At 45.6% G+C, this 19842-nt stretch overlaps 1 long non-coding RNA gene across 2 annotated transcripts; it reads right to left on the bottom strand.

Annotated features, from left to right (window-relative positions):
* Window positions 1–216: 216 nt before the first annotated feature.
* On the bottom strand, window positions 217–2311 carry LOC147116467 (uncharacterized). Of its 2 annotated transcripts, none has more exons than XR_015078605.1 (3): window positions 2238–2311; window positions 1670–1822; window positions 217–1588 (listed from the first exon to the last, which is right to left on the bottom strand). It is a non-coding gene; the product is annotated as an uncharacterized LOC147116467 (long non-coding RNA). The 2 variants fall into 2 exon arrangements; XR_015078604.1 differs by lacking the exon at window positions 2238–2311 and adding an exon at window positions 2171–2212.
* Between the last annotated feature and the right edge of the window lie 17531 nt (window positions 2312–19842).

Raw genomic sequence — 19842 nt, forward strand, 5'->3', positions numbered from 1 at the left:
GGTGTTTCACATCAAATGTCATGCATGTACAGTTGTTATTGCTGCAGTCTGTTGGGAATATTATGAGGAGTCATTCAATTTTTTTGCCTGAAAAGCAATGTTAAAAAACAAACGTACAAGGTTGGAGCTGCAGTGCCCCATGATTATAATTTTCTTGGGGAAGAACAGGGCAAGAGCAGCTTGTCTTGGAAAAAATAAATTACTTTTCCAATATGATCCATTTCAAAGATATTAGCTTTTATTAGTAAAAAATAAAAACTGAAAAATAAAAGTTTCATTTGAGACTGACCTCTGCTCTTTGACCCCAGTTTGTGATTCTAACATAGTCAAGAACCAGGTTCAAAGCACAGAGGGCGTCTTCAGTAGTCTACAAAATCATGCTTCCTGTTGTCAATAAAACAAATCCCATTAGGAATTAGATTTGTTTCAAAGCTTGTTTTGGAGATCTATGCTTTGGGAAAAAGACAAAGGACACTTATCATTTTAAATGAAAAGCATAGGATTTATGCCTTTTTTAAAGGAGTAACAACAGAGACACACAGATATTTGTCCCCATACTGAAATTAGCACTTAGCCTTTCATCATTTTTTTTTTTTTAAGCACACAAACTATTTAATCTTCCAGACAAAGCTTCACACTGTAAAAACAGGGGGTGCACATGCATTACATTTAAAATCAAACATCTCAAATTTGGAATACAATCTCAATACGGTTAATACATTTCCTCTAAAGTGAATTTCCTAAGTACTGTCCAGTGTCCCAACTTCATGCATGGAAGGCTTAAAAACATAATAATTCAAAGCAACTCACATTCCCCAAATAGTCCTGCTTCAAAGCCAATATAGGAATTAAACTCACCTTATTCTGCATTGTAGCAAACTATCCCAAAAAAACACATCTAAAATTCTCCCAGTATGTTCTGGAGATTCTACTTATTACAAAGAATTGCTACAGCAGCCTAACAAGACTCAGACAAATGTTATTAGACATGCAATGACTGAATAAGGTGACATCACCTGATGCAAAATGCCTTAAGGGGCCTGTGCACCCGTAACAAAATGGGCTGCTATAATTTTTAACTGTCTAGTAATGTTAGAAGGCCGCAGAAAATAACAAAAATAAAGGACTGAATAAAGGAACAGCTGCTTTAGATGTGTATTACTAAGATATTGAATTTTACATATCAAACAGTATACAAAACAAAGAAACCAGAATAAATAATTGGCAGTACAATAATGGATCTAACGTCTAATATATGGCACAGAAATCCACAATAGCACAGCATTAAGGAGGCCAAAAACATGAAGCCAAAATCATGCCAAAAGTATGAAAACACACAGATTTTGAGTGCTTTTTAAATATGTAAAAACATAAAAATGTATAGCAGTTACAATTATTTAAAATCATACAAGGATGAACTATAAGGGAAAATGACCAATTCCTTACATTCCCTTCCAAAGATGCACAAGACAACAATTGCCATCCAATTGGGCCATTTTTTGAACTCTTCCTCATACTGGCCTGTGCTTTAGACAAGAAGTCCCTTTCTTGATCTTCAGACAGCTTCTTGTACCTATATTGCATAAAACTGAAACCAAAAGCCACTAAATATTATTGATATGAATTCCATAATTAAATAATATAGTTCTATCCTGGTGCCTTAACTCACCCTTTTGCCTCACTTGGCTTGCTTGGCTCCTGTAAAATGATACGTTCATACAACTAATAAATTCCTTGGAATTTTGCTTATCATATACCCAGAGTGTATAACTTGTTCAGAGATTGATTGTTACAGAAAGAAAGTCAGGCATGGCTGAAAATCCTATATCCCAAAATACACAAAAAAATTAAGCATCAGAAACACAAAATCGCAGGACAAATTTACAATTGAAAGGAATAAATGGTCACTGCACTATACTCAGCAGCAGTAATCTACAACATTGTTAAATACATCTTCTGTATTGTAATACGATAATAAGAAGTTTCTGTATGATATTTATACTAGAGTTATTTCAGCACATCCTTTATTGTAAAAATAATGGATTTCACATACGCTCAAAGATTAAAATCCACTGTTATTAAATGAGGTGAAGTCTACCAGTTTTAAGTTACCAGTTTAAAATGAACAATTCATCCCAGTTAAACAACTAGATCCACAAAAAAGACGGACCTGAAATTGCGGTCAAAGGCTTCCCGCGGGCGAATACCTCCGAACCGCAAGTAAAATCCGTACTTACCTGATGGCCCCGGACCTACAAAGACTTGCGCTCTTGGGACTGCAGGCGTACACCTGCGTAAAGGCCCACGTATCCTGGGATCACGTGGGCCGGCCCAACCAATCAAAAAGGGGGATTCCCATTATGGGGATTCCATTTACGTACGGAATCCCCATAAACATAATAGGAATCCCTATAAAAATACATTTTCACACAACCTAAATAAAAATAAATCCTCAGGTTTAAAATTAATTATACTGTAATGCAATTTAATTAAACATTTAAAACAAAAATTTTATTTTTTGAAATATAAATGTAAACATTTTAAAAGGGGCCAAAATAATCTAAACTAATTTTAAAGGTTTTTGAATGTTTAAATTATTTTTAAAATGTATTTTAATATTTATTTAAACCCTTATGCTGGTAAAAGAAGGCTTTATGCCTCCTTCTACCATGCGTAAGAGTTTTGTGGGCATTCACTGGGCGGTAGTTGGGCAAATAACCCCACCCTGCACCAGTGAATGTCGATTTCCTTCAGATTCGTACGATCTGTCAAGCTGAAACTTGACAGATCGCAAGTTCCGAGTTTTCGCGCATGCGCACCGTATGCGGAATCCCAGAACTAGCGGGGCACTTATGAGCGTACGCGGTCATAAGCCCCGGAAAATCAATGAAAATGTTAAATAATACACCTAAATGGTTTGTAATCATAGTTTCAAATTATATTGACAGCATTCTTATAAGAAGATTTTACAGTGTTTGTAAAAAATAAGATTCCTCATTCTGTGTTAGCACTCTTGTCTCTGAGTTAGAAGGTCATTGGTTCAAGATCCACACTAGAGACCCGAGCACATAATCTAGGCTGCGCTTCAACACAGTACTGAGGAAGTGCTGCCCTATGGGAAATGCAATCTTTTGGATGAGACGTTAAACCAAGGCACAGTCTGCCCTCTCAGGTGGTCATAAAATATCCCATAATACTATTCACAGAAGAGCAGGGGAGTTCTCCTGATACCCTAGCTAACATTTACCTCTCAACCAAAATCACTAAAACAAATAATCTAGTCATTTATCTCATTGCTGTTTGAAGGGCCTTGTGAGCAAGCTGGCTGCCGCATTTCCCAACAGTACAACAGTGACTACACTTCAAAAGTACTTTATTGACTGTGCAGCACTTTGGGACCTCTTCAAGTTGTGAAAGGCGCGATATAAATGCCATTTATATATTTCCTTCCTTTTCCCAGCTTTTTGAGCGGAATATGAATTTTTATTCAATTTAACTGAAATTTCCAAAATCCTATTTTGTAAAAACAAACCAGTTGAAGTGTAATTCTACAGAAAATGGCTTCAGCATCATCACATTTTATTTTGAAACAGGGACTGTGAATTAAGTAAAATTCCGTAAGCTAGTGAAATATGTTGCGCTTATTCTTTCTTCTATTTAACTTTACTTCATAATAAATATATTTACTTCTTATAAATAACATAATTGTTCATAGCTTGCGATATATGGTTGGTCAGAATGTTATTTGTCCATTAGTCAGAGAAATCAGGAGGTTACTGCAGCAATCCACATTATTTCCAATATGTACCTCATCAGTAACAATACTGTGGAGGAGGAATTCCTGGAATGTATACGGGATGGCTTCCTGGACCAATATGTCGAGGAACCAACTAGGGATCAGGTCATCTTAGACTGGGTATTATGCAATGAGCAAAGATTAATTAGCAATCTTGTGTGAGGCCCCTTGGGTCGGAGCGATCATAATATGATAGAATTCTTCATTAAGATGGAGAGTGAAGGAGTTGACTCAGAGACTAAGGTCCTGAATTTAAATAAAGGGAACTATGATAGTATGAGACGCGAGTTGGGTAGGATTGATTGGGTAATGTCACTCAAAGGGTTGACGGTGGATAGGCAATGGCAAACATTCAAAGATCGCATGGATGAACTACAGAATTTGTTTATCCCAGTTTGGCATAAAAATAAATCAAAAAAGGTGACTCAACCGTGGCTAACAAGGAAAATTAGGGATAACATAAGATCCAAAGAGAGGACAAATAAATTGGCCAAAAAAAGCAGCAAACCTGAGGATTGGGAGCAGTTTAGGATTCAGCAAAGGAGGATAAGGGGATTAATTAAGAGGGGGAAAATAGATTATGAAAGTAAGCTTGCAGGGAACATAAAAACTGACTGTAAAAGCTTTTATAGATATGTGAAGAGAAAAGATTGGTGAAGTCAAGCGTAGGTCCCTTACAGTCAGAATCAGGGGAATTTATAATGGGGAACAAAGAAATGGTAGACCAATTAAATACATATTTTGGCTCTGTCTTCACAAAGGAGGACACAAATAACCTCCCAGAGATGTCGGGGAACATACGGACTAATGAGACGGAGGAACTGAAAGAAATCAGAATTTGTAGGGAAATGGTGTTGGGGAAGTTGACGGGATTGAAGGCCGATAAATCCCCAGGGCCTGATAATCTACATCCTAGGGTACTTAAGGACGTGGCCCTGGAGATAGTAGATGCATTGCTGGTCATTTTCCAGAACTCGATAGACTTTGGAACAGTACCCATGGATTGGAGGGTAGCTAATGTTACCCCACTATTCAAAAAAGGTGGTAGAGAAAAAGCGGGGAATTATAGACTGGTAAGCCTGACATCAGTAGTGGGGAAAATGCTAGAGTCCATTATAAAAGATGTAATAGCAGAGCACTTGGAAAGCAGTGACAAAGTCAACATGGATTTACAAAAGCTAAATCGTGCTTGACTAATCTACTGGAATTTTTTTGAGGATGTAACTGGTAAAATAGATAAGGGAGAACCAGTGGATATGGTGTATTTGGACTTTCAGAAGGCTTTCGATAAGGTCCTGCATAAGAGATTAGCATGCAAAATTAAGGCACATGGGATTGGGGGCAAGGTATTGACTTGGATAGAGAACTGGTTGGCAGATAGAAAGCAAAGAGTTGGAATAAACGGGTCGTTTTCCGAGTGGCAGGCAGTGACGAGTGGGGTACCGCAAGGATCGGTCCTAGGACCCCAGCTGTTCAGAATATATATTAATGATCTAGACGATGGAATTGGATGTAATATCTCCAAATTTGCAGATGACACAAAGCTGGGTGGGAGGGTATGCTGTGAGGAGGATGTTGTGAAACTCCAGTACGATTCGGACAGGTTGGGTGATTGGGCAGAAACATGGCAAATGCACTATAATGTGGATAAATGTGAGGTTATCCACTTTGGTGGCAAAAACAGGAAGGCAGATTATTATTTGAATGGCAATAGATTGGGAGAAGGGGAAGTGCAAAGAGACCTGGGTGTTCTTGTGCACCAGTCGCTGAAGGTAAGCATGCAGGTGCAGCAGGCGGTTAAGAAGGCAAATGGTATGTTGGCCTTCGTAGCAAGAGGGTTCGAGTACAGGAACAAGGATGTCTTGCTGCAGTTGTACAGGGCCTTGGTGAGACCACACCTTGAGTATTGTGAGCAGTTTTGGTTGCCTTATCTGAGGAAGGATGTTCTTGCCATGGAAGGAGTGCAGCGAAGATTCACCAGGCTGATACCTGGGATGGCAGGAATGACGTATGAGGAGAGATTGTGTCGATTAGGCTTATACTCACTGGAGTTTAGAAGATTGAGAGGGGATCTCATTGAAACCTATAAAATTCTGTCAGGCCTGGACAGACTAGATGCAGGAAGGATGTTCCCGATGGTCGGGGAGTCCAGAACCAGGGGTCACAGTCTAAGGATAAGGGGTAAGCCATTTAGGACTGAAATGAGGAGGAATTTCTTCACTCAGAGAGTGGTGAACCTGTGGCATTCTCTGCCAGTTCAATGGTGGCCATCAGTGGAGGCCAATTCATTAAATATATTCAAGAAGGAGTTGGATATATTTCTTAAGGCTAAAGGGATCAAGGGATATGGGGAGAAGGCGGGGACAGGGTACTGAATTTGGATGATCAGCCATGATCTCATTGAATGGCGGAGCAGGCTTGAGGACCGAATGGCCTACTCCTGCTCCTATCTTCTATGTTTCTATGTTTCTATGTTCATTGTTCACTCTGTGGCCCAGTACCCCAGATTACTTTATGCATATGGTCATGTTTCGGGTCATGGGCTTGCCTGTGGAAGTGAACCTTTGTGTTAGGCATAAGAAAAAGTATTTGGACTCCATTTGAATCATAACACTTACATCTGCAAAACAATATATACCAACAAAAGTATCATTAAAATTGTGCAGAGGAAGTTGATTTGCCTCTATTATCAGTGGCGAATATTCACCTGCAAAGTCATATTGGTTTTGCTGACATTTGTACAATGGAAAATCTGCTGAAAATTCTGGAAAAGTTAGCACAGGATAAAAAAACAAAAGCTGACAATAAGTCTGTACAAGCCTGAACATGAGTAAAATACGGGCCTGGATGTTCCTATCGGCAACAGTTTATTACTGAAAACGCTTGCCATTTTCTGCAGTATAGGAAATAACCACTGGATTCAAATATTCAAATAACCATTCACTAGGGATTTCATTGTACTTATGCCAGAAATGGTAAGGGCAGGGCAGAGAGCCCACCCAAATAGTAAGATATCGGTTAGTGGGAATTAAATATCTTGCTGACACCTTCTTCAGAGATGCAGTTTTAACCTACAGCAGCTATCAAGGTTCAGCTTTTTAAGCTGAGAGCATTTCAACCCATGTTAGTGTTTCAAAAGAAAGTCAGCTTTCTCACTGAGATTGGAAGTTATCAATGTGAACCAATCAGATCAGCTAGAGAGCAGAACCAAAGGTTGTTGGAATCGATTAATCAGATGTTATTTTCTTCTACTGTTGGTTGTGCACAGAACTAAGGCAAAATGTTTTAAGATGAGTTGATAGTTTCTGAAAATTATAGTTACAGGTGTGTTTATTTAGCGTTTATTGCCAAATATATATAACTGTTATGTATTGTGTGTTCTATTGTGTGTTCTCCTCCCACCTGTGGTGGCGCTGTCACAGGAGATAAATGGTTGGGTGTTCTCTGTTAAGTTTAGCTCTCTTTGTTCGGAACTTGCCAGAACGTCCTTTCCTTCCAATAAAGCAGTTCATGTTTGAATCTCTGAGTTCTGAGTCCTAAATTGTGTCTAGGTAGAAAGGTACCGACACAACAAGTGGCAACGAGGAGCGGATGAATCTGCGTACGTTACGGGTGCAGTGAGTAAACAGAAAATTTAATTTGAAACGTGAGATGGCTACTATATTCGGAAACATCGGTGATTTTGATGAAAATGTGGAGCAATGGAGCGCTTATACAGAATGTTTTGACTATTTTGTATTGGCGAATGCGGTGGCAAATGAAAAGGTCGTGCCTACCTTTTTGAGTGTAATCGGGCCGGAGACATTCAATTTACTTCGCAGCCTCGTGCAACCAGATAAGCCAGGAACTAAAACATATAAGCAACTAGTGGAAATTCTTGGAGCACATTTTTCACCAAAACCTCTGGTTATTGCTGAGAGATTTAGATTTCATAAAAGGAATCAAGAGGAGGGGGAATCAGTGACGATGTTTATTGCTGCTTTAAAAAGGTTGTCGGAACACTGCCAGTTCAAGGAGGTGCTGAATGACACCATTAGAGACAGACTTGTGTGTGGTCTGCAAAATGCAGCCACACAGAAGCGCCTTCTTACTAAGGACAACCTTACTCTTGAAAAGGCCATTGAAGTTAGTGTCTCCATGGAGATGGTGGAAAAGGAGGCTCACCAGTTGAGTTCAACAGGGAGAGTTCACAAGGTGTCATCTGAGCCTAAAGGTGCGCGGAACGGCACATGTTACCGTTGTGGGAAAACGGGCCATCACGCTAATGATTGCTGGTGTACGGAGCTGGAATGCCGAAATTGTGGCAAAAAGGGTCACATTGAACGCGCCTGTAGAGGTAAAAAAAGAACAGACAGAGCTGGGAAGCATGGAAGCAAAATGTCTGTATTTGGACAAGAGAGGAAAAAGAGTGTTCATTCAGTGCAGTATGATGGAACAAGCAAAACAGAGGGGAGCGACACCTCTGAGGAGGAAGAGGTGCACATACTGACGGTTGCAGGTGATTTAAATGGCTACTGGGTGTCACCACTGGTGGAGGGACAATCAGTGCGGATGGAGGTGGACACAGGCGCGGCTGTGTCCCTTGTTTCAGACACTGTCTACAACAAAATGCTAAAGCATCTTACCCTTCAGCCAACAAACATTGTGCTAAAGACGTATACCGGCGAACCCGTGGCCATGAGAGGTGTCATTGAGGTGACAGTTAAATTGAACGGACAGACTGCAAAACTGCCACTATATGTGGTAAAGGGAAATTACCCATTGCTACTGGGACGTGCGTGGCTAGAGAAAATCATGCTGGACTGGCCTGCAATCCGCATGTCAAAAGGGGAGTCAGGTCTGACTGCAGTGTTAAACAAACATGCAGAACTCTTCAATGGGGAACTTGGGAGCATGAAAAAGATCAACGTGAGACTGGACATTAAACCTGACAGCAAGCCGAAGTTTCACAAAGCCCGACCTGCACCCTATGCAAGTAGGCCAAAAGTTGAGGCTAACTTGGAGGCCTTAGTCGAGAATGGAGTCCTGGAGCCTGTGAGCGTGAGCAAATGGGCCACACCCATTGTTCCTGTCCTGAAAAAGGATGGATCTGTTCGAATCTGCGGGGATTTTAAAGTGACTATTAACCCGGTGCTGTCTGCGGAACAGTACCCTCTTCCCCTCATTGATGATCTTTTTACGGGCCTGGCCGGAGGGCAAAAGTTCAGCAAAATAGACTTATGCCAGGCTTATCTACAAATGCATGTCGATGACAAATCAAAGGAGCTGCTGACAATTGTGACACACAAGGGGCTATACAGGTACTGCCGCCTTCCGTTTGGAATTACGTCGGCCCCTGCTCTATTCCAAAGGGCAATGGATCAGATTTTGAGTGGACTGCCAGGAGTCCAGTGCTACCTGGACGACATCCTTGTCACTGGGACAAATGAGGAGGATCATCTTCTGAACTTGGATGCGACAGTACAACGACTGAAAGAGTACGGACTCAGAGTTCGTAAAGACAAATGTGAATTCTTTCAGTCTTCAGTTGAGTACCTGGAGCATGTGATTGACGCTACTGGCCTGCATAAAGCGCCGTCAAAGGTCAAGGTGATCGTGGAGGCCCCAGCACCCCAGAATGTGAGCCAGTTATGTTCATTTCTGGGGCTACTTAACTACTATGGGAAGTTTATTCCAGACTTAGCAACATTGCTGAAGCCGTTACATCAGTTGCTATGTCAAGGCAAAACATGGAAATGGACTGAACTGTGCAACGAAGCTTTCGCCCAAGCAAAGAAAGCATTGCTGAAATCGGAGGTCCTGACACACTTCGACCCAAAGCTACCCGTTGTAGGATTCGCAAAATTGGATTTCATATTAATAAGGGTTAAATGGCAGAAGAGGCCGTGATTTTAAAGACTGTTTTAAAAAAAGCCCAGAAAAAGGGGCATACAAAATGGCCACCATACCACGTGATCAGCTCATTGGGACACTTTAAAATGGTTCCTGCGCAACCTCAGACAGCTATGTGGATTGAACCCACAGTAAGTTCTGGAAGCCGTTTCGGAGAGAACGAAACCAGACCCACAGGCATGCATATGGATTAGATGCAGATCCACTCAAGATCGGCTTGGAGACAGGGGCCATCTAAATGTTGACCCAGACGAAAGAGGACAATATATATTCATGAGGACAACACCAAGGGCTCGGTAACGAGATCAGCAGGACATTCAAAACAATGAAAGCCATTTCCAACCAGAGATGGGCCTGTTACCAGCCGCTTCAAATGATTTTAAATATAATAACTGCCCCGCTGTGCTCAAAGCCCGCCAAAGGTAAAACAAAGACTAACCTGATTTTGGGCGGGAAGTGAGGCATCGGGAAGAAAGGTATATCTGGAGAGACTTTTCGGCAGTTAAAGACACAAGCAAGCACTCGGAAGCAGTCGGGACAGGCAGGCCAGAGCGAGTTGGAAGGCAGACATTTACAAGCCTGCAGCTTGAACACAGACACGCCGGGTTGGAGAGCTGGAAACACGCAACTTGAATCCGGACACCCAGAAGAAGGAGCAGTCAATCACAGGCGTTCCGCCCCGGGGAAGCACATTGGGAGATCATCGACCATCCCCGGGCCATTGCCGGAATGAGAGGCCATAGACCCAGCTTGGGAGAAGAAACAAAAAAATAAAGGTCCCAAGCGAAGAAACCTTCCAGCCACCACGGCTCAGTAGAAGAGAGGAAAGGAACCTGAAGAAGCGATGGGAGCCAGCCCAAGGCTCCTCTGACCAGGGTCGAGCCGACGATCCTCGACCCTGCCGACATCCAGGCCCGCCGGTGTCCAGCCGCCCCCGACCCCCACCTCAGGAGAGAGGTGTGGCGCAGTTCGCAGGAGCTCCACGATCCACGTGGAGACGAGACGCCTGAAAGGACCAAACACAGATTCGTTTTCAAAACCTTGCACTTCCTAGTGGGATTTGTGAGCATGCTTCTGGCCCTTCACAATCAGATCTAAATAGGTTTAATAAGGGGGTGGATTTAAGGGTACAATTAACATGAGTTGTTGTCCCTCGATGTTCCGTGTGTTTCCTTATTTCATGATGATCTTTGTAGAATATAAGATGCCTGTATCTGCCTTAGTTAGTATAATGTCATTATGATTTGTTTGTGTTTGTTTTTCCCTCCCATGTACCGTACTCTTATCTGTGTTGCATTTGATTTGATATATTTTTCCATTTGCAATAAAATTTCATTTTGATTCATCAAACTTGGTCTACACGAGTTTTCTCTACATTGTAGTTCCTGCGCCTAAGTCCAGAGTACAGAATCTAAGGGGCGAGTGGGTCGAACCATTCAAGGTTTACTGTGCAAGAGAGAGAGGCCTCTAGAGAGAAAAACCTCTGGGAAACCTCTCGAGGAGGAAAACCCCTTACAGAAAATGGTGACCGCGGCAGGACTCTGGCAGCAGGATTGCAATGTAGTAGATCCAAGTTTGAATGGTCGAAATGCAATGGATGAGAGGATAGCGGATTATGTCTTTGGCAAGGTAAATCTCACTAAACAGTGGATTTCCGATCTCTTGCTGGATGGGCGTCCAGTGGACGCAGCCATCAGGTGGACAGAGAGCAAAGAGCATAAGAAGTCAGTGGAAAAGGCAGTGTGGCTGATGTGTTACAAGAAGCAGGTCCAGATCTTGGACCGGGTCGTTGCAGCACAGGCAGCCAAGATCACGACCCAGGCAGCAGAGATAGAGGAAAAGGCCATGGGTGGGGAAAAACTCATCACAGCGCTTCACGCGCTGAATCAGGAACGCCAAGTGGTAGCTAGCCAACATCAGGCTAGGATAGAATACCTGGAGTGCCAGGTTACTGAGGCAAAGATTAATGAAACGAGGATACGGGAGAAAAACGCCCGCCTCGCACAACAGCTAAGAGCGCAGGAGGAGAGAGTAGTGGAGGTTAAGGCAGCTTACAAGCTGGCCCTCGAGCACGGGTTTGAGAGCACAGACCACGGCCCCTGCCAAAAGACCATAGAGGACCTAAGAGCGGCCCTGGTTAAGGCAAGAGGCATGGTGTGTCTCGTCAGCCCGAAAGCCAGTCACATGGACTTTCTGAAGGAATCAAAATAGCCGATTCCAGCTGAGGTAATTGTGGTACCAGCCACCGAGCCCTCAGCACCGCCGAGCTATAGCGAGACTTGGTCGGAAAAGGAGGGGGTAGCGAAAGAGGAGGTAGCCGAGGTGGAGTGTGTGGAAGAACCACTGGTAGCAAAGACGGGACCGGCACCGATGTGTCCCGCTCGGCACCAGAGGTTCGGTCCCAACGCTGCCGATGGCAGTGTCGGACCCCACCAGAACCAGCTTGTGGTGCCCTACGCTGGCCCGCAATTAAGGTCCATGGTGAGCCACCTCACATGACTCACAGTAAAGGGAGATCCCTCGATTCATTTCAGAGCGATAGAGGAAACAGCAGCCATTAACGACTGCGATGAACAGGAACAGGTCAAACTGTTGCTTTTCTCCCTGGATCCCACGATCCTTCAGTGCCTCTCAGAGGATGGCAAGAGGGGACGGAAAGGGTACACGGATCTCAGGGAGGAAGTTTTAGAGGTAATGGGAATGGATGACGGTAGTCCGTTCGACCACGTAGAAGGGACCGTGCAGCTATCTGGAGAACCCCCACGGGTTTTCGCAGAAAGGCTGTGGCCAGTATATCGACGCAGCTGTCCGGGTATGCCTGAATGGGCTCAAATGAGCGACGAACAGCGGGTTCATTGGCTCCGTTGTTTGGTTACCAACAGCTTGCCAGAGATACGGGCCCTAGCCAGACCATGGTTTGATCCCCAAGGTCCCGGTGTCACGGAAGAAACGGTGCTCCGTCAGTTAAATGTGGTGTATAAGAACTGTAGAAGTCAGGAAACACCTCCCCAGAAAGGAAAGGTGCATGAGGCAAAACCCGCAGCCCCAAGCAAGCAGGAGTGGCGTCAGGAGGGGAATCTCCCTGTCCAAGCCAAGCTCAATTGCTACAGGTGTGGGAAGGATGGGCATTGGTGCAAGGACTGTAGAAATCCGTGGAAGGATAATAAAGGGAGATTTCCCACAGCCCAAGCCCAAGCCCAGGCCACTGCCCCAGCACCAACCCAAACCCAAGTCGTAGCTCCTGCCCCAGCGCAAGGAGCTGGTGCAGTAGTGGATCCCGCTGCGATTGAATCAATTTTGCAGACAATGCGGTCTCTAATGATTTCGCAGGGGAAAGTAGCTGTCACCACCGGTCTTGTCGCTCCCGAAACCCCGACCGCTGTACCCAAATGACTAGAGCCGGCGCAGCCCGTTTACTTGTGTGCGCTGCGATATGATATATGGAGGCGACCCCTCGTGGAGATGGAAGTGCAGGAGGTGAAAGGGACCTATTTGTTGGATACGGGGGCATCGTGCACCGTGATCCACACAGATAACCCCGCCACCTCGCCTCTGTCCACCGGGGTTCCATATGTTCTGTCGGGCTTCACAGGCAAGGAACAGGCTGGCGCACATTCCATTCCCCACTCCATTCATATAGGACCACTCCGCACCAAGTGGAGGTGTATACTAATGAAGTGGGAGGTGGAGAACGGGAAAGGGATCATAGGGTCCGATTTCTTGGTCGAACACGGGATCCTCGTGGACCTAAGAAATCATTGTCTTTGGGGAGCGGGTAAGGGTGAGCCAGGCCAGGTAGTCGTCATCCCAGGGGAAGGAGAAAGGGGGACCCTGTGTACAGTGAAGCCAAAAGAGGGCTATGACCTCGAGCTCATGGTCGCGGGTGTCCCACAAGATTTACAGGCATTCGTGTGCGACCACATAGCGACGTTTGCCACTCACAAGCACGATTGCGGGAGGGTCACCGGGTTTGAGGTTAGCGTGGACGGGGACCCCATGGCCCGACCCCAAAAACAGTACAACTTCCCCAGGGAAGCAGAGCCCGACATGGAGATAGCAATATCTTCACTGGTGCAACAGGGCGTGTTGAGACCGATAGCCACTCATGTGAACTCTCCGTTATGGCCGGTAAAGAAGCCGGACGATTCCTGGAGAGCCACGGTGGACTACAGAGTCCTCATTAGCAACATCCCCGCCTGCGCGCCAACAGTAGCAGCAGTTGCCGACCTGATAGGGAGTATTCCAGCCTCCGCGACTACGTTCACGGTGCTGGATATTTCTAATGGGTTTTGGTCCAGTACAAGTTTGCCTTTACGTTTAAAGGGCAACAGTACACCTGGAACTGCTTGCCACAGGGTTTCCACAACAGCCCCAGCATTTTTCATCAATGCATGGCAGGGAGTTTAAAAGAGTTCAGCCAGCCCCATCAGCTAGTGCAGTATGTGGACGACCTGTTCCTGTTCACAGACTCAAGAGAGGAGCATGGCCCACTATTGGCCGAGTTATTGGAGCTGTTAGGTAGAAAGGGTTTTAAGGTAAACCCAAAGAAGGCACAGATCGGCCAGCTGGAGGTGAAATTCCTGGGTCTGACCATCCGCACCGGTGAGAAAGCCATAGATCAGGCTAGGCGGGAATCGGTACAAGATCTATCGATCCCCGCCACCGGAGCCCAGGAGTGGGAAGTGGGAGATAAGGTCATGGTAGGAGACTCTGCCCAAGTGGGGAGTTCAGAACCACTGTACCGGGGACCCTACAAAATTGTAGGCAAAGCTAGCCCCATGGTATACGCAGTGAAGTTGCCCCGGCGCACTAAATGGTTTCACATCAATCAGTGCAAACTGTTTAAACCGGGTGCAAAAGCATCAGCAACCGAAGCCAGGTCTGAAGATAAAGATCCTCAGCCTGAGGCGCGCGATGAGTCACAGACCACACAAGCTGGTGTTGTAACCTGCTTGGAAGGAGAGGAGGTCCCACCCACCTGGGGGGAGCTTTCTCCGATGGCCTGGGACTCAGACGAGGAGGGACCCTGTAGTGTATGTACCTTGAAGAAGGAACTATATTCTGCAGCCCCTGTATACTGCAGTACCAGTAGTGACCACCCCTGTATATAAGCCTGTGTAGTAACTTTGTATAGTAGTTCCAGTTTTGTCTCCATTCAGTAAACACCTGTTATAACCAACTTCTGCAGTCCGTGTCTCAATTACAGCAAACCACGTGACTGTCTGGGCAGTCCTCGTGGAATCTCCATCTTGTTAAGACCTGTTTTCGTGGTTCTCCTGTATCGATCTCAACAAAGTGTTTGAACTCGTTTAGTCTTACATTAAAGACCTGTTTGATTGATCTCCTGCATCGACCTCAGTTATTGGTTAGGAATTCGTCAATTGCTACACACTTATATTTCTTTTCATTCAGGTGTCTGCATCCATTCCACAATGATAATGCTCACAGGTGGAGGCTCCCTTTAATCATTCCTCCTTAAATCTAGCACAATCCCCTTGAGGCAGGCAATGAGAGGTGTATTGGTAGTTCCAGAGGTACCTTCTGATTAGTGCAATTTTCCTTTCACCCAGTTAATGTCACAGTAAAGGCATGACAGATAAAGAGGTAAGTCACTCATACATGCTGTGAGTGCCTTTACTTATTTTGACCGTTCTCGTTAAATCTTGGGGTGGTGGGGGTTGCATTGACTGCTTCAGCCACCTCCCTGCATAATGTCTGCACCACACTTTCATGAGGATTCCTTGCTTCAGTCCTTAGGAGCTGTTCCTTCTCGGGTTCAATGGTGTCAGTCACGCCTTTAAGCAGTCTGGGCCTCTTACTTTTACATGAATTGATTGACACTGCCTTGCATCTATTGTATGAAAGCACAACTCAAGAATGTAACAATAGCATCCCTGTATGATCTGGACCGGATCCACGTATCGTTCACACGTGGATTTCTTCAATCTCTCTGAAGGCAGACTGAATAAACACTTGGTGAGATGAGACTTGAAATGAACTGCTAAGCTACTTTATTTCTCATCCAGTGAACCTACAGAATAGTTATGATCAGATTCACTTATATATTCATGAATACTGTTGTGTATGTACCTTTAAGAGAAGAACTGATTCTATACTGCAGTACCAGCAGTGACCACCCCTGTATATAAAGCCATAGCAGGCTTCTGTACTTCAGTCTTGAGTTCCCCTCTGTTCAGTAAATACCTGTTTTATGTTCTCCTGCAGTCTGAGTATTATTGATCCTCGGACACTACACTGGCAACGGGCAGGTTTGAACTCACCTGCAGTACTGCATCACCTCACGGGGATCTTTTCCCTGAAGAGAAGCTTCTTGGAGGTCGAAGTCAGAATGGCGGGCGTCGACCGCGGGCAACCGCCCAGGGATCCATCGGAGAGTTGCAGGGGAGGCTGTGGAGAGCTGGGCCTGGCTCCCCAGTCGAGGTGTTCCAGCAAGTCGTGCTGGTAGCAGGTAGTGCGCTGACCCTTCCGGACTGCGGCGGGCTCGGGCTCGATCGAGCGGCTCTGCAAAGGGGCTGTGCAGCGTCGTCGGGAGGAAGAGAGAGAGAGAGGGTGGAGCACACAGGGCTCGGTCGGTGCTCAAGAACAGGGCAGCGTGGAGAGGATAGAACGTGAGGAAGGAAAAGTGAGACGCGCCGAAGCCGCGGGTCGCCACCATTACCCTGTAGAACGCTAGGAGCAGCGTGGCAGCAAGGGGAAGAAGGAAAAGCGCGGGAGGCGCCATTTTATTCCATTGGGGAAGAAGGAAAAGCGCGGGAGGCGCCATTTTATTACATTGGGGAAGAAGAAAAAGCGCGGGAGGCGCCATTTTAAATCACCCAAGATGCCGAAGAGTGGCAGTATCACTGCTTTTGACAACGAGGTAGAAGACTGGACCATGTATGTGGAAAGAATTGAAGTGTACTGCAATGCCAATGAGGTGGCCAATGGAAAGAAGGCGTCGGTATTATTAAATTTGATGGGCGCGAGAACGTTCGGCTCATTGCGGAATTTAATTACCCCAGCTAAACCAATGGAGAAAAGCTTTGAAGAGATTGTCAATATCTTACAGGAACACCTAAACCCTACACCGCTGCTGATAGCAGAAAGATTCAAGTTCCATAAAAGAAACCAGCACAAAGATGAGAACAATGCTGACTATCTTACGGAACTACGCAAGTTATCGAAGCACTGACAGTTTGGAGCAGGACTGGCAGACACCTTACGGGATAAGTTTGTCTGCGGGCTCCAGAGTGAAGGAACCCAGAAACGACTACTTTCGGAAAAGGACCTGACGCTAGAACAGGGTTTCAGCGTGTCAGTATCCTACGAAGCAGCAGCACGGGGAGCAGCGGAAATATAACAGAAACCACAAGAATACAGCGCTAACGAAATGGCGTATGGAGCAGAAAAGTGCTATCGCTGCGGCAGAACAACCCATGATCAGAAGGACTGCTGGCTTAAGGACAAGGTATGCAGGCAATGCGGGAAAATGGGACATATAGCAAGAGTCTGCAGGTCGGGAAAGAAAACCAACACTACAAGAACTACTAAGGAAAAGTACAAGAAAGTAAAAAAAATGACAGACAGTAGTTCGGAAGATCAAGAGAGTGATAATGACTCCGGGAGCAGGAGACTAAGTTGTCTAAAGTTACACAACGTGATCGCAAAGGAGGATCACCGAACCATTTGGGTCACCCTCATGATAGCAGGGTCCCAAGTAAAGATGGAATTGGATACAGGATCAGCCCTAACTGTCATGAATCGACGAGACTATGAGCGGCTATTCTCACACATACCCTTGAAGGACACGTCCATTGTATTGAAGACATACACGGGGCAAAAAGTCTACCCCAGAGGAAAAATAAGGGTGCCAGTTGAATACAACGGCAAGGAAACACAGAAACTGTATCTATATATACTACCGGATGGAGGACCACCACTATTGGGACGTGAATGGATCCGAAAAATACAATTGGATTGGCATTCCCTTCAGGCGCTAACTGTGACTGATAAAAAGGATGATGACGTCACACCTGGACGACTGTCAAAGATTCTAACTGACGCGAAAGAGGTGTTCCAACAAGGACTTGGGACTCTAAAAGGAGTAACGGCAATGATAAAAATCGAAGATAACGCAAACCCAAATTTTTTTAAGGCCAGACCAGTACCTTACGCGATCTGCCCAGCCGTTGAAGCAGAGCTGGAGAGTCTGGAGCGTTCGGGTGTGCTGTCCAAGGTGGACTGGAGCGAGTGGGCCACACCCATCGTTCCTGTAATGAAGAAATCATTGAGCAGCACGCCTGGGGAACCAAAGAAGGTTCGCATCTGTGGGGACTTCAAGGTAACTGTGAACCCAGTCCTGCACACAGTACAATATCCACTTCCACGGATAGAAGATATTTTCGCCTCACTATCTGGAGGGAAACGCTTTACAAAGATTGATCTGGCCCAAGCGTATCTACAAATGGAGGTGGAAGAAGCATCTAGGAAATACCTCACGATAAACACTCACAAAGGCCTTTACCAGTACAATCGACTGGTATTCGGGGTAACATCAGCCCCGGCTATTTGGCAGAGGGCGATGGAACAAGTCCTGCAAGGGATCCCGGGGACCCAGTGTTATTTGGATGACATCCTGGTTACGGGTGAAAATGACAATGAACACCTTGCCAACCTGGAACAGGTGCTCACGAGATTACAGGAATATGGGCTACGAGCCAACCGTCCCAAATGCGAGTTCTTCAGGAGACAAATCTCGTATTGTGGCCACATGATTGATGAGGAAGGGTTGCATAAGTCGCCGGACAAGATTGAGGCTGTAGTCAAGGCTCCAGCACCGCAAAATGTGTCGCAACTGAGGTCATTCCTCGGGTTGGTGAACTACTACCATAAGTTCTTGCCGAATTTATCTACAATTCTGCACCCACTGAACGCCCTACTGCAAACTGGAGTAACATGGAAATGGAGTGATGAGTGTAAGCGTGCCTTTCAGAAATGTAAATGCCTAATCACTTCAAAAGAAGTATTGGCCCACTACAATCCAACACTACCGATTTGGTTAGCATGTGATGCGTCTCCCTATGGCATCGGAGCGGTGCTGTCACACAAATTCCTTGACGGTTCAGAGAGGCCAATAGCCTTTGCGTCGCGCTCGTTAACCTCATCCGAGCGTAACTATGCCCAGATTGACAGGGAGGCCCTCAGCCTGGTGTGGGGGGTGAAGAAGTTCAATCACTATCTGCACGGGCAGAAATTCACCCTACTGACTGATCATCAGCTCCTGGTCTCCATTTTTAACCCAAAGAAGGGCGTTCCGGTGATGACGGCGCAACGGCTGCAAAGATGGTCACTTTTTCTAGGGGCACATCAGTACGACATAGAGTACAAGGGTACGAAACAGCATGGAAACGCTGATGGGCTGTCGCGCCTACCGTTGCCTACGGTAGAGGAAGCACCTGCAGTGGACCCTGTTGAGATATTCCATGCGACCATAGTCGAATGTCTACCTGTTACAAACTCAAGTATAGAGAAGGAAACCCGAAATGACCCGACACTCTCTCGGGTCTATGATTTGACGGTGAAGGGATGGCCAGCACATGGCGACTCACTGTTGCCAGCATTCTCGCCAAGGAGAGAACAGCTGTCAGTGTGCCGGGGGACCTTGATGTGTGGATCCCGAGTGGTAATTCCACCCAAGTTGAGAGATAGAGTGCTCAATGAGCTTCATGAGGGTCATCTGGGAGGGGTAAAAATGAAGAGCCTAGCCAGGGCGTTTGTGTGGTGGCCGGGAATCGATAAACAAATCGAGGATATGACCAAGAGATGCACAGGATGCCAGAAGGTCCAAAACACTCCACCACAGGCCCCGCTACATCCTTGGGAGTGGCCCTCATCTCCATGGCAACGGGCACACATTGATTTTGCTGGTCCATTTATGGACTCAATGTTCCTAATCGCTGTGGATGCCCATTCAAAATGGCCAGATGTCATCAAAATGTCCCCCACCACCACGGAGAAAACTATTGCAGTCCTACGGACCATCTTCACCAGGAATGGCTTGCCAGAACAGATTTGCTCCGACAATGGGCCACAGTTTGTGTCCGAGGATTTCCGGAGGTTTCTGAGGAATAATGGGGTGAAACATTACACATCTG

This window comes from Somniosus microcephalus, chromosome 6, assembly GCF_052327205.1.
Source record: "Somniosus microcephalus isolate GS21.2 chromosome 6, FLI_Smic_1.0, whole genome shotgun sequence".
Lineage (NCBI taxonomy): Eukaryota > Metazoa > Chordata > Chondrichthyes > Squaliformes > Somniosidae > Somniosus > Somniosus microcephalus.